This window comes from Molothrus ater, chromosome 1, assembly GCF_012460135.2.
Source record: "Molothrus ater isolate BHLD 08-10-18 breed brown headed cowbird chromosome 1, BPBGC_Mater_1.1, whole genome shotgun sequence".
NCBI classification, from domain to species: Eukaryota; Metazoa; Chordata; class Aves; order Passeriformes; family Icteridae; genus Molothrus; species Molothrus ater.
In genome coordinates, this window is record NC_050478.2 from 30,561,872 (window position 1) to 30,581,821 (window position 19,950).

General features: G+C 39.7%; 1 protein-coding gene across 2 annotated transcripts in view; it reads left to right on the forward strand.

Moving 5' to 3' along the window:
- The first annotated feature begins 366 nt into the window (after positions 1–366).
- Positions 367–19,950, forward strand: part of HDAC9 (histone deacetylase 9) — a 456,338-nt gene continuing 436,754 nt past the window's right edge. For both annotated transcript variants that reach the window (XM_036399060.2, XM_036399107.2), the window contains exon 1: positions 367–618. The gene's annotated coding sequence lies outside the window, so the exon portion shown is untranslated. The remainder of the gene's footprint in view (positions 619–19,950) is intronic.

The following is a 19,950-nucleotide window of genomic DNA, read 5'->3' on the forward strand; positions in this document are numbered from 1 at the left end:
GGCCACCAGCGGGAAGGGTGCCGTGCGATAACCCAGGGCTCCGCCGCCAGCCGGTCCCTCGGCGGGCCGGGCCCCGCAGCCCCGGGGCTCCGAGCCCGGAGCGCCGCCCGGGGCTCGCTCTGCCTCGAGCCCGCCCGGCGCTGTCGGCGCTGCGAGGCCCGGCCCGCTCGGCCCCCAGCGGCCGCGGCGGGGAGCGCTGCAGCCCGGCCGCCTCCCCGCCTCCCCCCGCGCCGCGCCGAGCCGAGCCAGCCGCTATTTTTAGCAAATCCTCCCCGCGTCGCCACGGGCGGCGATCGTAGCGCGCAGCCCCGCGCCAGCTGCCGCCGCCGCCCCGCCCGCCCGCCCGCCGCGCACGGCACAGGCTCGCCCCGCTGGAGCGATGGCCACCTAATCGCGTCCTCATCGCCACCTAATCGCGTCCTCATCGCCACCTAATCGCGTCCTCATCGCCACCTAATCGCCTCCTCACCGCCACCTAATCGCCGCCGCTGCCGCCGCAACTTTTCCTCCCCGCGCCGCGCCGCTCCTTCCCCCGTGGATCCGGTGGAAGATGGCAGTTGGGGGAAGCGCTGGAAGTTGCAGCCCGCGAGCGAAGAGATAAGGCGGAGGAGCGGGAAGGTGAGTGGCACCGGCCGGCTGCCCCTCCGCTCCGCTCCGCTCCGTCCCGCCAGGCTGCGGCGGGCAGCGAGTGCGGGGCCGGCCGGTCCCGCCGCCCGGACGTTGTCCTCGACCTGCCGGGGTGGTATTTTTGGGACCTTCGGGGAGGTTTCGGGAAGTTGCACCGTGTAAGGGCTGGCAAGGTGGCGGGGGAGGGAGGGCACCGACGCCCCTGGCAAGTTTTACTTGGCGGGAGGGTGAGTGGCAGAGCAGCTCCCCGGGCGCTTGCTCTGCCAGGCGGGTGGTGCGTTTCGGGGTCCGGGGGATCCTCTGCGACCCCCACGTCCTGCGGGGCCGTGGCAGAGTCGGGGTGCCGGCCGGAGAACGGCTGCTGGAGCTCAGCGGGCGGTGCCAGCTCCCGGCTGGGACCGCGGAGCTCCGGAGGGCTCCGGGGGAGCTGCCCCGGGCGGCCGAACAGGTGGGCGACGCCGGGGTGCGCCCTCCTCGGGCACCGCCGCCCGGCCGGTGTCGGAGCGCCCGAAGCAGGCGGCAGGCGGAGGGCGGGTGCGTCCCGTCCCGTTCCCGTCCCGTCCCGTCCTGTTCCCGTGCCGGGTGGGTGGCCAGAATTTTGTATAATTGTATTTACGGTGCCAAAGCGGTGTGTGCATCCCGGCCAGCAGCTTCCCGGTTGGCAGCGCAGGGCGTGAGGAAGTAGTTTCCAGCAAAGGTACAGTTGTTTTGACTCATCTAAAATGTCTGAGTTTTGATATGAAATGGAACATAATAGCAATCAGTAATCATTCATGCTTATCACTCCTATAGAAAAAAAACAAAACCAGGTATTACTCGTAATGCACAAAATGCATATTCATCTTTTAATATCTACCTGCAGCAGTTTATATTTTTAAGTGTTCTGATGAGGTCTAAAGCCACTGTTAAACAACATGGGTATTTAAGTGTAGACAAATATTTAAAACAAGCCAATCTTTGAAGGAGTGGTGAGGTAGATTGTGGAGACCTTTTGACATATGAAAATGCATGAATGTGCGTTTTTGATGCAAAAGTTGTTGAGATTTTCTGTCACAAATGGCACAGAACAAGTGCTGACACAGAAACTGAGGAATTTTAAATATTTGTCTTTCAACATTGTCAGCTTTAATTCCTTGACATTTTGTTTTCTGTGACAGAAGAATAGTTTTGTGACAGTTATTCAGGATTTAATTTGCAAGCTCACAAAGGCCTGTAGCTGTGATGAGAACTCATGAACAAAAAAAGGAAAGTATTTCACATTTAGGTTTTTCAAACGTCCTGTCCTATTCAAATGTTTTGTCCTGCTCCTATCTTCTCTCCCCACACACCTAGCTCTGCAACAGCATTTCTGTATCTTTTGAAGTTATCTTGTTGCTTAGTGTCTCTAAATTTTCTCTCATGTCCAATACATTTCTGTATCAGTGGCCCCAGCTCATATGTGTTTTGTACCAGGAACACCTACTTTGTTCAGAAAGAGATGCCAGCTTGTTCTCTGTCATAACACCAGAGCAGTCTTGGAAGGCAATTTCATCCCTTCATGCACTTAAGTTGCATTGATATTTGTGTAAAATAGCTATGTCTCAACTCTATAGAAGTTTCTACCATGAATGATGCAAATAATATACTATTTTAAGGCCTCTTTTTCATTGTCATGACAAAGATGTGATCCAAAACACTGGAAATAAACATGTCATGGCTCCAGAGAAAAGCTGCAGTCAGTCATGTTTGTGTACCACTGGTGCAAGTTTCTTCATATAAATATTGAAATAGCTGTCTTTTTAACAAAAATGTAATTGTCAGTTCAGAATTCCAAAAAAGAGAAAAACATGCCATTTTACTTCTTGGTGACCAACTTGATGAAAACACAGCATCATAGTTAAGCCTGCCCAAAGCACTGGTCTCAGTGTCAAATTCCTCTGTAAGTCTGTGTAAACGTGTAATACACGCAAATGTTTTGAATCTGACTATAAAATGTTAGTTTTGAAAACACTAGTGTTTGGTTTTCCATTAAATTGCTTTTCCACAAATGAAGCTTGGTCTGCATGACTAAATGGGAACAGTAATTTGTAAGCTGCTGTGTATCTTCAGTTCACCAGCATCTTCCTGCTCCCAGAGCAGCTTAAAAACAAAAGTGAAATAGTGTCTTCACTGCTGGAAGTCAGTACATGCTTCATTTAGAGCAGTTGTTCCTATTAGAATTTATTTATGTGGAAAAAAAAAAGATAATACTATAATTAAGTGACACATGTATTTTGTAATTTTGTGATAAAAATAACATTAAAAAGAGATTCAGTTATAAAAATGATATACTTTTTAAAAAGCATGTAAGCTGGAAAATAACTTTCAGTTCTTTATCTCACTACCTAAAATAGCCCCATAGGACTTGCTGTTAGAAATATTACTTGCATACTGAAAATATGTATCAAATTAAAGTTTCCCTGTCCTGAAAATTGTATGAATCCTGGTATGAATTGCCATGAATACTGATGGTACCTAAATCTAGTTGCAGCAGTTAGTTTCTTAGTATTCAGCTAATGGTTAGTAGGCAAAATGTAGCTTTGAAAGTAATCAAAACCTGTTGTGAATGAACAACTATACCAATGAAAAATGACAAAAGACTTGGGATGTAGTCTAATAATCTCCAAATTGGTAAATTAAGCACATATTTACCAGAGTGTTTGTAATATTGTTGGTTTATATTCACCAGTATTCAGACTAGCTAATTTAAAGCTACTTAGGGTATGTGTGTTGAAACTTCAATAGAAAGTATTGTGGCTTGTAGCATACTCATAGTTGAACCATTTAGCTGAGAGAGCATCACAGGAGTGAGGCTTTTCCCCTTTTACAAAAGAGTTCTGGGTCAGATTTGTTGAGGATTGTATGCCGTGTCCTATAAGCATGCTGTTTACATGAACTTTCCATGTGAATTCAAATTAAAGGAATGACTATTCATCAGTTTTCCAGTCTCCTCAAAAGTAAGAAAATGTTCTTTAAGTTGCCACAATCAAGTAGAAGGTACATAATACATCTGTTGAGTTAAATTAAAGATAGCTCTCATGTAAAGACTGAACATTAGGCTATTCTATGATAAAACATATTTTTCATGCTTCAAAGCTTCAGTAATGATTTCCAGATAAATAGGCAGAGAATGTTGCATTGCTGAATCACTTAATGTTATATTGTTTGTTGAAACTGATAGATGAGTAAGGCAATTTAGAGCTAACATCCCTTTGTGAAATCACCTTTCATTTTCTCCTTTTGGTTTTGAGTTTTTAAATTAGGATGATCATACATGATCAAAGAATTTTTTCCTTACTCAATGGAACTTGTAATGAATGTGTTATGTTGTGAACATCAGTGTGTGCTGGGTAAGGCTGTGCTAGTGTTGAATGTATTGTTACAACTTTAATAATAAATTCAAAGTTTATTTGTGCTGCTAATCTATAGATTCATCTTCAAGCAGCTAAAAAACTTACAGTGAAATAGTGCTTAACTACTGCTCAAAACTAATGTTTCAATACTTTGAGGCCAGCTTAGACCTTTCCTGTGAGGATATACCCACACTTCTCCGTACTTCTCCATTTTTGTACAATATATAGTTGTATGACTTTCTACCAAAGAGGTTTGTCAATGCTAAAAGTTAACATGAGGTCAAAGAAAAATTTAGACAAATTCCTAGATAAAAAAGAAAAGAAGAAAAAAAACTACCAAAGGCTAGAAAGCAGAGATATAATGCTTCTGAATCAGAATGTCCCTAACCAGCAAATATTCTTCAGAATATTTCAAGAAGGTACCATTCACATGGTTGCATTGCATTTCCTCACTTCTCCTTATCATTTGCTGTTGGGTATCTGGGTGGACAAGGTGATATGCAATTTAGACATTCCTTTATAGGGAAAAGTGATTGAAAACTTTTGGTTACACAACATTCAAGCAGATGTTTACTTGAATTAATTAGCATTAACTCAATGTATGATGTTGATTATGAGATGGAAAAGTAATAGGAAGCAAATATTTGTTCTTATTGTTAATGGTATTTTTCAATATCATGTTAACATTGGTCATTCACAAATCATGATACATTGTTGAAGTTTGTTTATGATACGTAGCAACTATTAGGATAGTTTGTTTTAAATCTATTGCATAACTGTAAACTATGTTTATTTAAGAAAATGAAATGCTTTTCACTGAAGGTAGCTCAGAAGTGCCAGTAAGAAGATGTTTCCTTACAGTATGTCTTTTATTTGTCCTCAGTTCCTCAGTTTTGGAGTTGAAGATGATGGATTCTATATCTCTTCATTTGCTTTCTGTCCTGAGATGCTCAGTCTTTTAGCTCATTTCTGTTCAAGGTACAGAGTGCTCCTTCTCTAGAATGGATGATTGTCACCCTTGGGATTTTATTCTGACTTGAGTCTGGTTTTCTAACTTAGTCTGAGCGTGCATGAGCCTCTACTGTCATGTTCACTGAGTCCAGATTTTGTTTCTGTGCTCTATGAACCTGCAAGAGAGGTGAAGACCTGGTCTAAAGAGTATTTTGGAAAGGTGATGTCCAGTGCACAAGAGAAATTGGCAGTCCTGAAGGATGCTAATCTTGTGTGCATACAAGATACGTGAACACTTGAGCCTGAACCTGTTCATAAAGGAAGTGGTGCTACACAGTGCCTTTGGTGCCTCAACCTTTTACAGTGCCAAGGACAGGGAGGCAAACACTGCTCCACAAGCTTTGGTGAAAGGTGACACAGCTGCAATGGAAAGGCAGCTGCAGATGGCAGCTGCACGTAGTAACTATTTGTTGCATAAAATGTGCAAATTATTCATTTGTTTCATAGATAGATAGCTCTTCAGTTGTCCATATATAGGTTAAAACTAAAGGAATATGTGGACAACATAAAATACATACGGTTGCCATTCCAATCTTTTGTGTTTCCCCTTTTGGCAGCCAATAAAATCAACCCTGATTAAAAAGTTGTACTATTAGTTAAGCACATTTTTGATATTTCATTTGGAGTTGAACCTGTTTTACTTGGGATATAAATAATTACATATTACAAATTGAAAGATCAGTGAGTTGCAATGGAAAATGATTTTCAATACCTGAAACACATCATAGTCCTCTAATGTGGTTTAGGTTTCTCTCCTCAATTCCATTATTAGCACCAGGGATTTAGCTGGAGGTTGCCATAGGATTCTTTTTGGCCTCAGTGTACTCAGTTTTCCTTCCATAAGAATCAGAGCAATTAGGAAGCAGCAAGGCACTGAAGTTGAGTCTCACCCACAGTTATAGAGTAAAGACATTGTCAAGATGCAATCCTGTGGCAATCAGGACCACAGCCTACAAGAGTGAATAGCTCAGGGGGGAATCCAAGCCAAGGTATGAATCAGAGAAAGGTATTTTCATTTGTAAATTACGTTTGTAGGTTTAATTTATGGGTACCCACTGCAGTACCAGCCTAGCAGTCCCTTCCTCTTGCATGTGTACATTCCATGCCTGAAGGTGGACAGTCTGCACAGAACACCAAGTACTGTTGAGCAGAGTGTAACAAAGAAAAGATAACTAGAATCTTTAAGGGGTGATAGCTCTCATATTTCAAACATTAGTCTCTTATGAAGACTGTGAATGAAGAAACCACCTAAGAGAATATTTAACTGCTCTCAGTATATCCAGGTTGCTTACTCAGAGTCTCTTGGAAGACTGTGAAGTGTTTATATTTGTTCTCTGCCATGACATACACCTTGTCTTCCACTCCATCTGGCTGTATGCTTTCACCCCCCTCCAAAAAAAGAAATTCTGTTATGAAAATGTAGTTAGGTATTGCTATCTTTTGAACAGTTGGGGCAAGAGTTCAAGGCTTCCTTTTGACTGAAAAGTGAAGTTAGTAAGTGGATTTTTTTGGTGCAGAGGCCTTCTTCAGAAGCTAGTGAAAAAAGGGACACATTTAATGTTATTAATGGGTGTGTAACCCTAGGTTTTTGTAGCATTTTAGTGAGATACATGTGACTGGATCAGTATCAGCCTATTAATGTGATGAGACTTCCTTTAGGACTTCTGAGAGCTGATCAACCATCCTTCTTCCTTGTGCTAATGCATGTCGTTTATACTGATCCAGATATGAAGAAAATGCAGATTTCAAAAGAAGGTGAAAGGAAATGACATCTTCTAAAAATTTGCTGAGGGGGACACTAATATTAACAGTACTAGGACCTTGATTGAAGAGGTCAAGGATTTTACTTGTCTGTGAGGAGTTTTGCAATTGACTATAATGAGATCAGGATGTCACCTTTGCAAGTGAAATTTTCACCTCTTTGATGGGCTGGTTGTTGTTTGCTGTTGAAACAAATCAGATTAAGAGGAGAACTTGTGAAAGCCCTGTTCAAGGTTAAGATCTACTGAAGACATGCATGGAAGACTGTAGTACATTCATTTCCTTCCCAGCCAGAGCAGAAATGGCACGGAGCATGGAATCTGGGACTGGAGCTAGCAGCAGTGGATTGTTCTTTGATTCATTAGCACAAACCATAGGAGCTGATTCAATTTAGACAGGCAGTCAGAGAGGTGGAGGAGCTAGAAAAGCATATAAAAGATAATTCCTGATTATTCTTTGCTGCCATCTTTTCCAAATTACCTTTAAATAAATTTAGCAGATTTTGGCATGCACTCTGGGTACATTTTCCCTACATCAAACTGTCTGCATGCTTCTATTCCCTCCATCACTAGTTTTCCTTAGTGATGACTAAATATAAGTTTGTAGCTTCTTCAGTGTACTCTGATTACATGCAAACAGAGTGTGCTGGTATGCGTAGGAGATTTTTCTGGGCGTCTGGCAAATGAAATCGTTTTTCTTTAGGCCACAGAGTAGCAACTGAGCTACTTCCACAATTTCACTGCAATTTTTATGGGGAGTCTGTATACAATGCCTGTGAGAAATCTGGAAGGGTTTTGTTGCATTGACTTTGTAGTGACAAATTGACTGTCATTTCTGACACAGCTTCACATGTACTTACCCTCAGAATGGTCATCCATACTTTTGAAGAGATTTGCTGGGATGTTGGCTGCCTGTGGAGTCTGTATGCATCTTTTTTCCTCACTCTTTTTATTTCTGTGGAGTGTTTGTATTGCTGGTTTTGTAAAAGAGACTGAGCCGGAGAGACAGCAGGCGACACAACTGAGAGTCTTTTTCAGCTGACATTTGGACCATAATTTAGGTTTTATGCATAGAAATGTCAGCTCTAAAGACACTTCTGTTAGATAATGAAGCAACATAATAAATCCATTATCATGTTAAGACAAAAAAGATATGGATTTTTTTCAGTGATTTCAGTCTAAGTATTTCAGGAGAGACAATTTAAAAAGGCATATTTTTTTGTATTTTAAGGCCATAAATGTAATCAAAACAAATTAAAAGTAAACCACATTTAAAAAGGTTTTAAATTCTGCTTGCTTACTCTGATTGAGGGTGATTATCTTGCATAAAACTGATTAACTATGTGATATGTAACCTAAAGTAGTTTTCTTAAAATATCATAAGGCTGCCTCATCTTTAGGTTGCCATTGCTGTATTATGTATATGGTCATTTTATATTACTCACCTCTGTGAAAAAAAAGCACTAAATAGCTTCCTGCTCCAAGAATGTTGAAATCAATATGGTGAAAATACCAACATCTGTCATTTATGGTATGTGAATGAGAAGAGTCAATTCCAGAGTGAATGGGAAATGCATAGATAGGCAAGGCCAGAACTGAGGTCTAATATATGTATCTTTTTTTGTTCATAATTGGGTTTTAAGTCCAACATCATAACAGGATGTGGACTATGTGCCAAGCAGACATAAAGCAAAGACAATTATTTTTCACCCTTAAAGCAGTTACTGTACATCGGTGCAATCATCCGTCAGATTTTTGTATGCAGGCTGTTATCCTCTTGTCTAGAGACTTTTCCCAGTAATGTTGCTGCTTCAGTTAGGCAAAGGAATAATTAACTATACTGATCTTAACAGAACTGTTATTGCTGACACACAGCAAGGGAAAAAAAAGAGAAAATCTGACTTGCGTCAAGTTGAAAATGTGTTAGCTATTGGCTCAGTCTAATTATACTGAATTAAATCTAATTGCATATCATCAGCCAGGCCCCAGAATTTTAATAGTAATTGAATTCTTGTAAAGTTATAAGGGTGATTTAAAAAAATAATGTAAATTCTGTGGTACTTTCTCTGTAAAATTGAAATTTCTGGAAAAAACAAATACTGTTTAATCATTTTGGTGAGGAAGTTTTTGTCAGAAACCAGTAATTAAATATAGGGGATTAACATGAATAGAAAATAAACCTCAAGGTTTTTCACCTGTTTCATTTTATTATCTATTTGTCATTTGTTATGAAAGAAGGTACTACTAACAATATTTCTGTTTTAAAAGATGACTGCTACAGCTGAATTCTCTACATTTATCCTGGTATAGAATAGTGCTGGCCATGGCACTACTAGAAGTAGAAATCCTCTCTGAATGAGGATTTCATTTGGTTTTGACCATTTTGCAGCTGATTAATTGTTTAAAGTGAAAGTAATTCTGTAATGCATGTTGCAGTTGGTACTTGAAACCAGTTATGTTGCATTCTGCATCAGTCATTAAAAATTGTATTGATTAGACAATAAAACCAGTGCTGCTAGAAGAAATAAAGGGTAGGTTAGGCAAGAAAAAAAATTTCAATTTGCAATAGATGAGGAGACTCTTTAGCTTAGTAACTGCAATGTTACTCAATGCTGTGGTTCTCATTTCCTAATAGTAATAAATTGGAATACTGTTATTTCAGTTACATTTCTTTTTCTTTTGTAATGCATCTGAAAATTAATAGAAGCTTTGCCTATTTTATTACAGTTCTGCAAAAAAAAAAAAAAAGAGAAATAAAAAAATGCATGTGAGGATAAAGCGAGTAAAATCTTACTGTTTTAATTGGAAGTATTTCTGGGAAGCAAGTGGAAGCTTTGGAGCTGGATATCAAGGTTAACACAGACAATTGGATTAGGCAAGTTCATCTTGGCTGATGGCAGCTAGAATCACTGTCTCTAATAGAGAGAGTGATTATCACTGGAGAGCAGTGGGAAGTGAATATGTAACCAAAGAACGCTCTGTCTCCATCCTGCCTGTCATACCAACACCTTTGGTACCGTAGAAGAAAACATCCCTTTCACGTAGCTATGAGATGTATCATGAGTGAGAAAAATACTGAAAGATCTAATAAAGACAGTCTCAAAGTGAAAAATAAGAAACCCAAACAAAAAATCACATTTTTGTTATTTGAATACCCATATGCCAACTGTGCTGGAAATGTATACAATATACAGACTTGAATAATTTATGCTTGGATAGACAATTGCATCAAATAATAGCAAAAGCCTGATTGTTTCATGCTTTTTTGAAGGTCCACTCTATTTTGGTGCTGAGTTCCCGATTAGAAGGAATCATCTTCCATGTTCCAGTGGAAATAATTCAGTTTCAGTATTATAATAGAATTTATTCACTATTGAGTGCATAATTCCTGGAACAAGAAAGCATCAAGAGGAGAGCCCTCCATTCTATGTAAGGTTGTAAAATTTGCCATTTTGTTATAGAATGGGGTGTGTTTCCCTGTTTTTCTTATTACTGACCCACAGAAGGTAATTGCAGATTTTGTGTATAAGCCTTGGGGACAGTTTGGATAACTGAATAGAATAATTGAAGTAAAGAAGCTGAAAGAAAGAAGGCACATTCAGCACTTCACTTTTTGGAACAGTGAATTAGAGAGAAGCTGTGCCCTTATAGAACCAATACGAGAGACCTAAACTCTTCATTCCTCTCTAAAATAATTTCAATCTGCTGTTTCAGCAGCATGATTCATGCAGAAAGAATGTTTGCTTCTCAGTCAGATTCCAATAACCCACTAGTTACTGTATCCAGTGGGCATAAATTCTATTTAGGTAAGGTGGAGTACTGTGACTGTGTTTAAGACATAAAATTCTATGCATGATTGTTCATAAAGACTGGAATTCATTTTCCTGCATGGAGAAATGTTAGATGCCACTCTAAAATTATGAAACTGAGTTTATTTGTGGGGAAATTGCTCTTGATTGTGACACCAAGTAGGAACTTTTGTACAACTTCATACCCTCTAGATGCTCAGGTTTACATCCCAAGTTATGACAGCTTCCTGTAGGCTCATCAAGATGGCTAAACATTTTTAAGAATGCAAGGTGCTGGCTATATTGTCCAACAATCCAATTAATTTTCTACTGATTTTCTTTCTTCTTCTGTGCCCAGAGAACACAGCTGGCTGTTACATTGGCCTGGGGACTATGAAGCCATGGGTAATCAAAATGATATTACCCATACACAATAAGGGGACAACACTGAGCCAGTATTGATACAGTCTGTGCTGGTACAAGACCTTCCAATGCATGATGGTGCTTCCTTTCATGAGTAAGGATGTTCTTCCTTACATTTTTTCCTGTAGGGGGATAGAATAAAAGAAAATAAAGATAGTGTAGAAAGTTATCTTACCCCTAAGGAGTTGCAGCTGGGCCAATTATCAAAGATTAGGAACCGGCCTGACTTTAACAGGCCACAGCTGTAACCAATGAGAAGAAGAGTGCTATAAGAGAGTGGGGTGGCTGGTTGAGAGGGGAACTGGAATCAGTTGGCTACTGTGAGAAGGAGAGAGTGTGAGAAAGAGTCAGTGCTCTGAGGAGCTGCCCACGAGAAACACCAAGGAGGTGTGAAACTTTTGCCAGAAGGAGACAACCGTATGGAACCCCTGCAATAAGATGACAACATTTTCCCATAGCTTTTTCCAACTCCCTGTGGCAGCCTGAGTTCCAGTCAATCTCACAGCTCTGAACAGAAAGTCCTTTACAAACCACAGACAGCGTGGACAAGTCTTAGCTTAATTTTTTTCCTCTTGCTGGCCTGAATGATGCAGAATTTTGAATTGCAGGCCTCTTAGTTATTCAGAATCAAGAAGGGCAAAGGCAGAGGAAAAAAACCAAAAAAACCCTTTTCTTTTCATGAGACAACTTCTGCTATGCTTGGCACCCAAATCACAAAAACCTGCTGGATAAATGGATTCTTCCCAGTGGCAAAGCATGCACCAACCACCACTCAGCCTGCAACTTCTAGTACTTCTTGTGTAATTTTTATGGAAATCCAGTTACAGGGCAGATGAATGTCTTTTTGTAGCCAATCTTTGCTGGCAGGAAGGAGATGACAACCCTGAACCCTGAGAACAGCAAAGCTTGAGCAGCACCCTGCCATTGCTCAGCATGCAAGTGATTGCTAGCTCACAGCACACAATGCTGGACCAGACAAGTATAGAATTTGGAGACAATGAGAGGCATGAGTGTCTTCTCAAGTGCCTTCCATGCTTGGTGCTCCATCCTTCACCTTTTGTTGATGAAGGATGCTTAAACAGCATGAGTATGTGCTCCTAGCATGGACAGTCAGCAGTTTTGGCCAGCTCCTGCCCATGTTACACATTCAAGACCAGCTTAGATTTCTTGTTTAATCCTCAAGCCTCTGTTTCTCCAGGGCAATAACTTCCCACATGAGTCTCATCCTTTTCCTGCTCATGACCAGGAGAATAGGTCTAAACATTGTCTGAGGTGTTTAAAATATGGGGAAGTCAGTGGGTGTTAGGAGACAGTAGTTGTGATATTTGGCTTTTCAGAATGAAATACACACATCTAGAGAGAAAAATAATTCAAGGTAACTTGGTAATGCTCCATCTTTGTGTTTATTCCTAGACTGAACTGAATAAGTGGAGTGGCTTGAAACACTCAAGGTCCCTCCTTCACCCTGGAGTGGACACTCGAAACAAACAGTTGTGTGCTCTGTTTGTTCATTACATATGCTACTTCACCTGATAATCTGTCCCAGTCATAGTCGGGAGAGAGCTGACATAGCAACACAAGGAGTAGGACGGCTGTGTTTGGTCTGAAATCAAGCCTGGATGTCTTGCAGTGTAAAAAGTTTTCAGTTTTTTCCTTTTTAAAGTATCTAAGCATCTACTGAGTGACAGACAACAGTTTGAGTAGAGAACAAGAATGTTGGGAGAACTGGAATCTCTAAAGGTGTGCTCCAGAGGCCATGGTGCTACCTGAGCGCAGGGCTTACTTACCTGTCTTGCATGGTAGAATTACAAGTCATTATTTGTAGGAACACAGTTTTTGGTAATTGGGAGTGGGGCTGAGGCTGAGCCTCATCTCCAGTGGGTACAGCTGTGAGAAGCAGAGGAAAAGTATTGAAGGTAACGAGCCAGGGAGTGCCCAGGTGCACTGACCAGTCACAGAAGGGAGTAGAGGGCACACAGGTGTAATGCATCAACATGAGGGTATAAAAGACTGGACTAAAGAGCAAGAGGGGTAGATGCTTGCAGCCTTCTGAAGTGGTATTTTGTTACTCTGTATGGGCAGATGCTTGAAGTCTTCTGATGAGGTCTGGTGATACCCTGTATATCGTGGTCATCTCAACTGTGGCATATGCTGCTACAATTATTTTCCTCTTACCTTGAAGATGTGGAAAGGTTGTTTCTTCTCCTGTTGGATACAGGTGCTATGATAGATCTGAATTCTCCTAATTGTCAGGGTGTGCATAGCATGTCACATGTCATATCTGTCTTTTTATTCTGCTGAATCAGATTAAGTTACTTTTACATATATCTAGCCTAAAATTTTGATGTCTCTGAGATGATTTTCATGTAAGAGCAAGTCTGGGAGTGATGAGTGGAAAGGGACTGTTCTGACTTCCAGTGTCAACTTCCATGTTTTTACTGCTTAGTCAGGTTCTCTAGGATATATCTAAAAGAATATGTGTCCCCTATCATAAGAACATATCTATCTTTACCCTTCAATTTCCTTCTTGCCTAACTGGCAAAAATTAGTATCTGCAGATGCAAATCTTGTCTAGTTCTTCCTTGGTATCTTAGGGGAAATTGGTGAGATCCAGGAAACTTGTTTGATGTCTCTGTGAATTTGTTTCTTGGCTGTGCCTCTGGTATGGGTCTGGAAGAAGGTCCTGAGGCAGGAAGAGGTTATCTGAAAGTAATTCTGGTGCTTCACTCAAGATGACCCTAGGATAAACTACTAGGCTTTCTGGCAGCCTCTCCGTGTTCTTCATAGAAGGGGCAGGTGTTACATGAAGTGCTCGCAATTTCGGAATACAGAATTTTATAAACCTCAGTTTAGAATGTTTTCTTCTCCTGGAACACCTGACATTATTCATGATCCTGATGTATGACCATGAAATATTACTATTAGCAAAATTATGAATCCACATGTGGCCTTCCAAATGTGGTCACATATGGCTCCCAGACCTCCCCTTGCTATATAATCTGCAGTACCCAGACCTATCCCAAGGGACTTCCTTTAGAAATGGCGCAGCTGTTTGTCTCATTTTCACACACCTCTCTTGGTAGAGGCTTGCTGAGGGATGGGGGTAAAGTATGATGGCTTGGCAATGTGGCAACAAACCTTTTAAATCTTGTTCCTTGAATGTTTTTTTTTCCTAGAAAGTTGTCTTTTAAGTGATATGTATTTCTTCTCAAATTGAATATTTGAGAAATTAGGGGATTACAAAGTATTTGACAAGTGCTATGGAAAGACTCACATCCATGAGAACATCAGTGATGGACCTGTTAATGTTACTTCTGCTTCTCTGTAGCTCTGAGGGGGTGGACATTGGTGTCTTGAAGAGATCACTTCTTTTCTTTGTTCAGAGTTATCATAACAAGTAATCCTTCTCCTGTGGCATTTATCGATCCCTTCTGTCAGCACTCATTTAGATTTGATACACCATCAAATGATACACAGGTTATGATATGAAAAATGACCACAATTTAGCCACTAAAAATGGCATAGATAAGTGACAGCACAAAGCTTTCTGAGCTTAAGTCAGACCTATGCATCTAAATAATTTAAGACTCTTCTTAACAGTTTTCTTAGTTTTATAAGAGAAGATTCACCTACAGTTGCTAGGAAATTAGCAGTAAGCATATAACCAGATTAAAAAGAAAAGTGCTGCTTTACCTCTTTCCTCCAAGTGAACTTTTAATTTTCTGGATGAATGCTTTTTCCAAAATACAACTTTTGTCTTTCAAATTCCTCTAACTACTTGTTTTAGAAAGCATCTTTCTCCCAAGTAATTTCTCCTTTGTGCTGTGACCTGAGTTCTTTTACCATCTTGAAAGGATTGTAAAAGAACTCAGGTCACAGTTCCCTAGAGCAATTTCCACAGCATTTTGCCTTTATATCACATTTGTTTCTCTGATGAGTTGTTGCACCAAGCTGGATTACTTTTTCAGAATTTGTGGCTTAAATACTCATAGAGATTTCATTTTTCTTCTTGGGTGCTCCACAAGGCCATGAAGACTTTTTTTTTCCCTCGTCATTAGTAAACCCATTAGTATTTTCTGTAAAACTCTTTTGACAGCTGCAGTTTTGAATACTGCATGTTTTAAACTTGATTTATAAAATCACAGATTTGCAAAATGGTTAGGGTTGGAAGGGACCTTAAAGATCATCTGTTCCAACCCGCCTGCCATGGGCAGGGACTCCTTCCACCAGACCAGGTTACTCAGACCCCCATCCAGCCTGGCCTTGAACACTTCCTGGGTTGGGGCATCCACAACTCTGGCCAACCTGTTCCAGTGCCTCACCACCTTCACAATAAAGAGTTTCTTCCTAATATCTAATGTAAACTTATGCTCTTTCTGTTTGAATCCATTCCCTCTTGTCCTGTCACTACATGTTCTTGGGAAAAGACCCTCTCCATCTTTCTCATAGGCTCCCTTCAGGCACTGGAAGGCCACAATTAGGTTACCCTGAAGCCTACTCTTCTCCAGGTTGAACAATCCCAATTATCCCAGCCTTTCCTTCTAGGAGATATCTTCTGATGCCTTAAGTTTTAGCTTTCATATATTTCAGATTCTGTGTTGCCTAGGGGTGTAGCTCTGAGCTTCATATTAAGTGTTTGTAAGCTCTCTTCGCAGGGTAGGTAGACAAAACAATCCTTTTCCAGCTTGAGACCAAGGACAACCCTTATGAGCTTCAGGCCAAAAGGTGTAAACAACAGGGAACTGAAGAAGAGAAAACAAGGAGGATGGGACTTCATAAACTCAAGTTATGATTGGACAATTAACTCCAATATACAAATGAACCAAAACTTACAAAAGTGTGAGACCTTGTGACTGGTTGTTCATTTTGTGACAATTTTGGTCCATCTTGGGTGTAGCCCTGGCCAGGCTCTTGTACTGCCCAAGGTGTGTCCTTTAAGGCCTTTTAATAGACATCTACTTTATTCTCTTTGCTCTGTCTAGACTCTGTTCCGGGTCAGCCCCTCAAGGCATCACTTCCATCCTTCTAATCATCTTCTTGGGTCTCCTCTAAACTCATTGCAACAGATCAATGTCCTCCCTGTCCTGAGCATCCCAGAGCTGAATGCAGTTTTCCAGGTGGGATGTCATGAGAGTGAAATAAAGGGGCAGAATCACCTCCACTGACCTGTTGGTGATGCTCCTTTGGATTGATTTCACAGGCCTTTATACTGAGCTTCCTTCTTTCTAAGATGCATGTCGTACCTGTTAAAAATCAAATTAATGTTGTTGAAAGTAACAGTCTCAATAGTAAAGTATGCCTAAAACTGTGTTCATCAAAGGCACTTTTGCTACATAAAATTTTAAGCTGTTATTTATTAAAACGTATAGGTCAAAAGCACCTTGTGGAAGGATTAAATACATTATTACAATACATACATGCAGTATTTTTGAATACCATGTATTGTTTGAATGTACAGAACTTAATTTCTCCTCTGCCCACTTTATGTTCATGTATTTTCACATCTATTTTAAATGCTCATGTAGATGAAAGGTGTCATACACCTAGCACCAGCAAATAGTATGCAGTGAACAAGTTATAGTCAGTAACTAAATTTCTTATATACTGTGAGCTGATGTTATCAGAAATATATAGCATATAGGCATATACTCTGAAATTTGGTTCTTTAAAATTTCAACTTCTTAATTTAAGATCTCAGTCCTGCTCAGCATATATTGAAGTAGCACAAAGACAAACTACAGGCTGGTGCCTTTCAAAGTACCCATGGCAGATACTGGACTTCAGCTCTCTGTAGAACTGTACCTGCCTAAATTTAAAGATGCTTACTCTGCTGATTTTGATCTTTTCCTGTCAGCTTGATTATAGTAGTATTCTTTGAAGACTTTCTCTGTGATTTCAGTTTATTTAACTATAAAGAGATTAAATGCATTTTCTCTAATAATCTTGGTAGAAAGTGAGTGCTCAAAGCAAAGATTGCACTGTTTGAGAATTTTATCTGTTTTTTCAAACTACAAAGACCTGTTGAAGAGAACAATGATGACACATATCTAGATGGAAAGTTCTTAGATTTACTTTTTGAATTTCAGTTTTCTTCTACGCTTTTTCTTTTAGTTTAAGTGACAAATGTGACTCATGTGAGATGAAGGAATCCTTTTAATATTCCTATGTTTTGGCAATGGTGGAAGTACAGTAGTCAATGAAAAAACCCATACATAGGGCAAAGTGAATCTTAATGTTTGATGACAGCAATGGGCTATGTTGAAGTGAGAGAATTTTTAAAAATCAGAATAACAGATTGGCAGCTGGGAAACACATCTAAAGGGGACCATCTTAGTTGTATTATTAGCAAGGAAATAGATGGAAAGATATCTGACAATATATTAGAGGAAAAAAAATGTGACTATACAGATGTACTCCTTTGCCATAGATGGACATAAATTGACATTGATAATCAGGCAATATATTATCATGGTTGAAACAGATTAGAGAAGCCCAGGTAGAAAGTGGTGCTGGATGAATGCTTGGGACACTCAACAGCTTGGACACATATCAACTATGAATGGAAATGTGCCGGTAAAGAGGAATTGGGGAAAGTTGTTAAAGCATGACCCGAGGAACAAAATTATTAAAATTAATTAATTGTGTATGACACTCAAGTTCTTTCTCATTTTGAGAAAGCAGAGCTAAAGCAGAGCTGTAGCTATAAATGCCACTTTTTCAGGATGAAGTTTTTACTCTGGCCAGAAATAATAAAATAAGAAACAGTAATAGTACATAGTTTTCATCAAAGCAGCTGCTGTAGTCTGTAATGCACTTTCTTTGGCAGATGCTGACATTTAATTGTGACTTCTGTGCCCAAACAAAGGTAGCAAAAACATCTTCATTCCAAGGAAAAGGTGTCTTTCTCCATGACAGTACTAGCAGATATTCCTGACTTTAAAAAGGTCAAGAAATCCTATCATTTTTCTTTCTGAACATCATGCCTAATTTCCTTGCTATATGCAGTACATAATGAAAAAAAGCCCATGTTTCTGGTATCTTATCAGTATCAGGAGGAAAGAGAAAGATCTTCTTCCTGGGTCTTGGTGCATTGACTGTTTTTTTTTTTTTGTCTGCTTCTGAAGGTAAGGTTAAGGTTGTTAAGGTAAGAATAAAAAAAAATGAACCTTTGAAAGAGATGATCATTACTGCTACTTTTTTTATTGTCCAGCATTTGAACTGTGTCAATAAATATTAAAATTATTATTATATTAAAATATATTATTATATTAAAATATTAAATGGAAGCAAAAGGACACTCCTATAGATTTCAGCAGGATTGAATTTTTATTATTACATTGATAAATATATTTGGCACTTTCCTCCTGCTGACATGGAAATGTTTGCAATCTTGCTCTATTTCAACTTAAAAAAGGACATGAAACTGAGAGTCCTTTGATTTGCCTACTTCATGAGTTACCTTGTAGCTCTTTTTTTATTTTATTTTTTATTTTTCCCATTCCCCTTGCCCCAAGCCGATGCTTTCAAACTTACATTTATTTCTGAATAGAAGTTCTGCTTTTCTGTAAAGCATTCTAACTTTATCTTACTGCTTCTTTTCCTTGTCTCTCTATCATAGTAATTGGCTATTTTAGCTGAAGGCATGTCTTGGGGTAAAGTTCAGTTCCTTACATCATCTTCTGGCAACTTAGCAAATTCTCTTAACCTTTTCCATGTCCTATTCTGTCTCCTGTTCTGTTTCTCAGCTTCTGGGCAATTCTTTCTTAACTGGCTATAACTGAACCTTTTTACCTGCCTCTAGGAAACTGATATTCTTCCTGGCTCTACTTAAAAAGAGGGGTTGAATGCATAGCATGACAGTTTTATAAGGCTTTGTCAGTTATGGTGAGAGAGAAGTTTCTTTTTGATTTTCCTAGGCATTAAAAAAACCCCCAAAACTTAGCAGAGTGATTAAACTGAACAGTATTCATGGGATAATGAATGTGCAATGCATGTGCTGCATAGCTGCAGCATCTGTACAACTTTTTCTTAGCTCTGAAAAGTGAAAAGGCTGTGTGCTATTCACTTTCATCTGGATAAGTTCACTTGTGTGCTTATGGAATTTCTTGTAACAGTGCAGAAAAACAATAAACTACTGATGAGGCTTTTCTTTGCTTCACATTAGTAGCTGTTTTATCAATACTTAAGTGTTTTTTCAGTACTAAATCTCAAGCTATCTATAAAAACTTCAGATTTTTAGTGGAAGCATCAACTTTTTTTTGTTTTGGCATACTCAAAAATGTATGTAAATGTGAGCTTGAAATCATTGAATGGTTTGGATTGGAAGTGGATCTTGAAGATCATCTGGTTCCAACACCTGTGACATGGGTAGGGATGTCTTTCACAAGATCAGGTTTCTCAATGCCCCATCCAGCCTGAATTTAATGATGGGGTATCCACAACCCCCTTGGACAACCTCTTCCAGCACCTCATTACCCTCATCATAAAGAATTTCTTACTTATGTCCAGCCTACCCTCTTTCAGTTTCAAACCATTGCCCATGTCTTGTCACTACATGTCTTGGTAAAAAGCTTTTCTGATTACTCTTGTATGTCTCCCTTATATGTACTGTAGGTCTACAGTAAGGTTTATGTTAATTTACTTGTATGTGATATCAATTCTGTGAAACCTATTCTTCATTTACTGGAAAGTCAGGTTGTGAACTAGTGCTAAAATAGGTGAATGCTCAATAATTGTCTCTCTGTAGGCAAGCAGAAGGTAACTTTTCATTATTATTTTGGTTGCAGCTTCACTACATCACTCATTTTCTCATAACTGACATAATAATCAGAAAAATCCTCAGTCACCAATGCTGGATATTGCTTCCTAGTCTTACTCAATGTTTTGCTAGTCTAGAGATCCTTAAAAATAAAGCTACATTTGCCTGGTTGCTGTTTTTGGAGCCTGAAATGACCTGAGATTTGGCTCAGG